Source organism: Rhinatrema bivittatum, chromosome 16 (assembly GCF_901001135.1).
Source record: "Rhinatrema bivittatum chromosome 16, aRhiBiv1.1, whole genome shotgun sequence".
NCBI classification, from domain to species: domain Eukaryota; kingdom Metazoa; phylum Chordata; class Amphibia; order Gymnophiona; family Rhinatrematidae; genus Rhinatrema; species Rhinatrema bivittatum.
The window spans coordinates 61,280,315-61,285,816 of NC_042630.1; positions in this window are offsets into that span (position 1 = coordinate 61,280,315).

The following is a 5,502-nucleotide window of genomic DNA, read 5'->3' on the forward strand; positions in this document are numbered from 1 at the left end:
GTGATCTGTAGCCACATGGTGGTGAAGTGGCCGAGCCGGCCACCGACAGGCGGGATGGGGCAGAGGTGGATGACACTCAGTCTCTAGCAGGAAGTAAAAATCCTGAGGCAGCACTAGGTTGTGCAGGAGTCTGTTCCTTCTGAGTCTGTGGCTGTCATGGTGGAGGCTTCTGGAATGGACAGGACGGATGAGTCCGCGCTGGTGGAGGATAATATCTTTGGGCTTTTTAAGCTGGCCTTTTCGTCTTCCGTCTAAACGGTCATTTGGAGGAGGTCAAAAACTCAGCATGAGTGGCCGAGAGCTGACAGAGTGTTTTGTTATGATCCTTCAGCTGTGCCACATCTCCTGGATCTTCTCTCCAAAGAGATTATCCCCTGTGCAGTGGAGATCAGCCAAATGGTCTTGAACCTCTGGGCATAGATCCGAGGACTTTAGCCAAGCTCAATGTCTTACACTTATGCCGGCCGCTGATAACCGGGATGCAGTATCAAAGACATCATACACCGATCGGACTTCATGCTTCCCTGTGTCTAAGCCTTTTTTAACTATAGAGTTCAGTTGATCTTGAAGCTGCTCTGGGAGGGTCTCACCAAAGTCTTGCAATTGCTTGAAAAGATTTTGATTGTATTGCATCATATACAATTGATATGCCACAGTATGTGGGATGAGCATAGAGCCATGGAACACTCTGCACCCTAAAGAATCTAGAAACATCTGCTCCTTTCCATGTGGTGTGGAAGAATGAGGTTTCAGACATTTGGCCCTCTTCTGGGTAGACTCTACTACCACCGACTGATGCACCAACTGCGTCTTTTGGAAGCCAGGTGATGGCTGCACCAGATAAATCACATCCGTCTTGCGATATACAGCTGGGACTGTCCCAGGATGCTCCCAGATGCACTGCATCAAATCCAGTAGAATTTCATGGACTGGGACCAACATTATCTCTTTTGAAAGATCCAGGAACTGAAGCACCTCCAGCATTTTATGTCTGGAGTCCTCCTCCATCTGCAGCATAAAGGGAATAGTCTTTGCCATCTCCTTGATGAAGTTAATGAAGGAGAGGTCCTCCAGCAGAGATTTACCCCTTTCCTCAGGAGGTGAAGGCTCTGATGGGACATCAATCGAATCCTGGGAATCCGAGGTGTCATCCATCCATGGATCATATGGCTGATCCCCCGCATCCAATGGTGGTCTTAGTGGTACAAAAGAACCTTCCCTGGCAGGAGCAGATCTGGGCACCGAATGTATCAGTGCCAGCATCGATGGTCTCGGCTCCAGAACCAACAAATTGAGATCCAGCACCAGTGAAGGGCAAAACCGCATCAATAGCATCAGTGGCTTCACCGGTCATCTCAGTGCACTCACTCCTGAAGGTCCCAGGACAGGCTCTGGCCTCGACGAGTCCTCTTTATCTGAAGAGAGCAGAATGGGTGTCGATGGAGCCATGGGAATTGGAGATTTCCTCGGTGCCACCGGCAGGGCACCAATGAGCACATCGAGCTTATGGAGAAGAGGAAGCAGCAGTGGTGGCATCGGTGCAGGCTCCAGCACGGGCACCGGTGCTGGAGTCGGTGGTCTTGAAAGGCCCTGGAAGACCTGGACCACTGCCTCTTGCACCAACCGGTGCAATCCTCGTGGAATGCTGGAGTAGTGAACCCCAGGTCCGGAATAGGAGGCATGGCGGGCAACACCAGAGGGTCCACCATTCCCGGTGGAATTTTGGCTGCCATGCCCACCGAAGGCGGGGAATGCCTCGGTTCATCCGGCTTAGAGGAAGGATTAGACTCCTCAGCCTGGGCTTTTTTCTTTGGTGGCTCGAGACCAGATGATGACGCCACCGGTGTCCCCGAAGTTGATGGCATAGCCCTCCGATGATTATGCCAGTGCTTCTCACGGTGCTCAGCCTTCCCTGTCTCTAGCTCCGATGACGGGGACATCAAAGACCGAGACTCTGACCGAGACCCCCCTGTATTGGATCAATGGCATTGTTTCTCTGGGGACAGTGTCAATGGAGTCTGCGAAGATGGGTGCTGCTGAAATAAGAGCGCCATTTTCTCTAGACATGCCCGACAGCCCTTCGGTGTCATTTGAGCACAATTGGTACACGTCTCTACTGTGTCCTATGCCTGGGCTCATGCAATGAGCCCAGGCATAGGACACAGACCAAATGAGTGTCTATGATTGACATTGTCCTCGGACAGTCAGGGCACCGATGAAAACCTGTCGCCATCGTAAATGTCGAAAATTGAGGCCAGCCACGGTCAGTGCCAATAAGACCTATACAGGTCCCCACCAGGAACCGACCTAAAAACGGAAAAAACTTACTGTACGACGTTGCAATTGATGGCAGAGAAGGGAGACCCCTAGGGGTATAAACCTTTGCAAGTTTTGGAACAAATTTCCTGAGAAGAAAATTCATGTCAGGAACTTGTGAAGAGCTCCAAAAATCCACGTGGCCAAAGCTGCATGGAAAAAAAGAGGCTGAAGGGATGCAGGGTTTACTACCATTCTGGGCATGCCCAGTAGGTGCCAGTCAAAGTTCTAGAAACTTTGACAAAAGTATTCCATGATTGGGCTCCATCCTGATGATGTCACCCATATGTGAGGACTACCATCCTGCTTGTCCTATGAGAATATGTGATTTTTAAGCCACTATGAGCTGCTTGTAGAAGTGGCTGATAAATGTATAAAAATGAAAAAGAGGATCATGGCAGCTTGACAAAAACAAGAAATAGTTTAAAGGAAATCCACAAACTCCTTGATTACGAATGTTTCCAAGCTTTCGCTGCTGTCCTTTCCTTAAGCAATTAATCCCTGTGTAATTGCTACTGGGCTACATTTGGCTGGAGGACTTGAATCCGGCAACTGACATACAGAAGAATGCATTCAGTGCTGATTAAGTCTTGGAAATATTGAGGTCAATATTCATTTCCACTTAGCTGGATAAGTGGCACCATTTCAATATTCAGTCATGTTCAGCAGCAGCCACTTAACTGGACAACTGTTCATCCAGCTAAATAGTTATCCAGCTAAGTGAGTGGGAGTGCAGGAGTAGTCAGGGATGGAGCTGCTTATCTGGCTATCTTAGATGGAGTGTTGATGATATTCAGTCTTATCTGGCTGTTAGCCAATCAAGTTAGACCTGCTATTCAGGTCTAAAGTTAGCTGGATACTTTTATCTGGCTATTAGACAGAGAGATATATTCTGTGGTGCAGCCACACTGCTGAAAATCCCGGCCAGGTAAACCAGATAGAGGCTGAATATGAAACTCAAAGTGATTTAATATTTAATAACTTTTCCCAATGTACTTGCCAGTTATCCATCTAAATGCCTTTAACCCAAACTTCATACCAATAAGTTTTATACCACAATATTATGCCAGAAACATGCATGCAGCCATCTTTCGGGTGGGGAGTCAGGCTATCAAACTCAATGCCAGATCTATATGACAGAAAAGATTGAGAAGATGTTATTGTTATTGTTATTCAATGACAGATGTGTAACAAAAGAGGGCTATATAGCAAACTAGTGGAATACCCGTGCTTTGCTACTGTGGAGTAGTTGATAAAAACATGTGAGTTTATTTTACACAAGTAGCAAAGTAATTATTTTGAGTAAGTGAGGGCTTCGGAGTTTATATCTATAGATGTAATGTACGATGTACTATTGCATGATTGGCACGTCATATCCTGCATTACGTACTGCTATTCATATCCCATGACGATGTGACCCTGGCGGAGTGTTGCGTTAGATGGTGGCATGGAATGAACCATCAAATGTAGGACAGTGAGAAGTGGTTAGTTTTTCCAAGGACATGATAGGGAATGTCGGTGCCAAGTTTCAGCCTTGTAGGTAAATCGGCAAGTAGGAGAATTAGTGATGATATCCCATTCCGACTTGACCCTGGCGGGGTGTTGTATTAGATGGCAGTATGGAATGAACCATCAAATATAAGACAGTGAGAAATAGTTTTTCCAAGGACATGATAGGGAATGCCGGTGCCAAGTTTCAGCCTTGTAGGTACTCGGCAAGTGGGAGAATTAGTGATGATATCCCATTCCAACGTGACCCTGGCAGGGTGTTGTGTTAGATGGCAGTATGGAATGAACCATCAAATGCAGGACAGTGAGAAATGGTTATTTTTTCCAAGGACATGATAGGGAGTGCCGGTGCCAAGTTTCAGCCTTGTAGGTACTCGGCAAGTGGGAGAATTAGTGATGATATCCCATTCTGACATGACCCTGCTGGGGTGTTGCATTAGATGGCAGTATGGAATGAACCATCAAATGGAGGACAGTGAGAAATGGTTAGTTTTTCCAAGGACATGATAGGGAATGCCAGTGCCAAGTTTCAGCCTTGTAGGTACTCGGCAAGTGGGAGAATTAGTGATGAGTGACTGAGTGAGTGAGTCAGTGAGGGCTTTGGCATTTATATATATAGATAAAGTGACAGGAGGGTTTATAAATGCAGATAATTTCTCCAAGTTAGGGGCTATTTTTACTTAGAAAACATGAGAGGTAAGTGGAATCTAATTACACTCTACAAAGAGGCGCTTGGCCATGCTAAGCATCTTATTCCTACCGTGGGAGCGAAAAAAAAAATAGGACACCCTCCAAGGATAAACAGTTGTTTCTTTCCTTTGCTATGGAAATGTTTATTTTGTCCTGGACTTTCAGTCTTTTGGAAGAATAATGGCAAATCATTCATTTTTTTCTCAAATGCATATCATTAATTTTGTCCTTTCCTTGTGAGAATATTGCATGTTTCTTGTTATGCTTTTTTTCTGTGTTTCTTTGTGAGTTGGCATGCATAAGACTACCTTTCATCCTGACCTCTGAATCCTTAGAAAAAATATGCCTTTCACTGAACCTGCCACTGGGGCATTTGGCGCCCTTTACAACTCCAACTACATTGGAAGATCCATACCTAATTTTGTTGTTACATCACTCTGCTTTTTTAGTCTCTTATTGCTGGGCAGATCCATTACTTGGGATTCTCATGAAAGGTTAAGAGGAAATATGTTCATACTGACATGAGACAAAGGGATTCTTCTTTATCCAAAGAGCGATTAAATTATTTTTCTAATGGAGATGGTCATGCCTACACCATCAAACAACATCAAAAGCAAAATGAACAAATGTTTTAGAGGAAAGAGGTAAGTGGGTGTGATGTTTTAGTTAAGTTCTAGGGAAAGTTACTGACCAGGTGATCAGCATAACTGAGGTCTGGGAAGATTCATTTTATTCCACTCTAAGGTTTCTCAGTGTTGCCATTCTCTGAATTATAACATCTAGAGAGTTCTTTTCTTAGGTAATGAGAGGAACCTGGGAAATGAGCAGTGCTAAGTGTGAACTATCTAGGAGGGTGGAATACAAATGGGAAAGGTGATGAAGTGCCTTGGATAAGGAATGATATCCTACATGCTGTATGGCTGACAGCTGGGATGAATCCTTAACTGTGTGAACAGGAAAACTTGGCAGATGGGATGGCCCAATTGG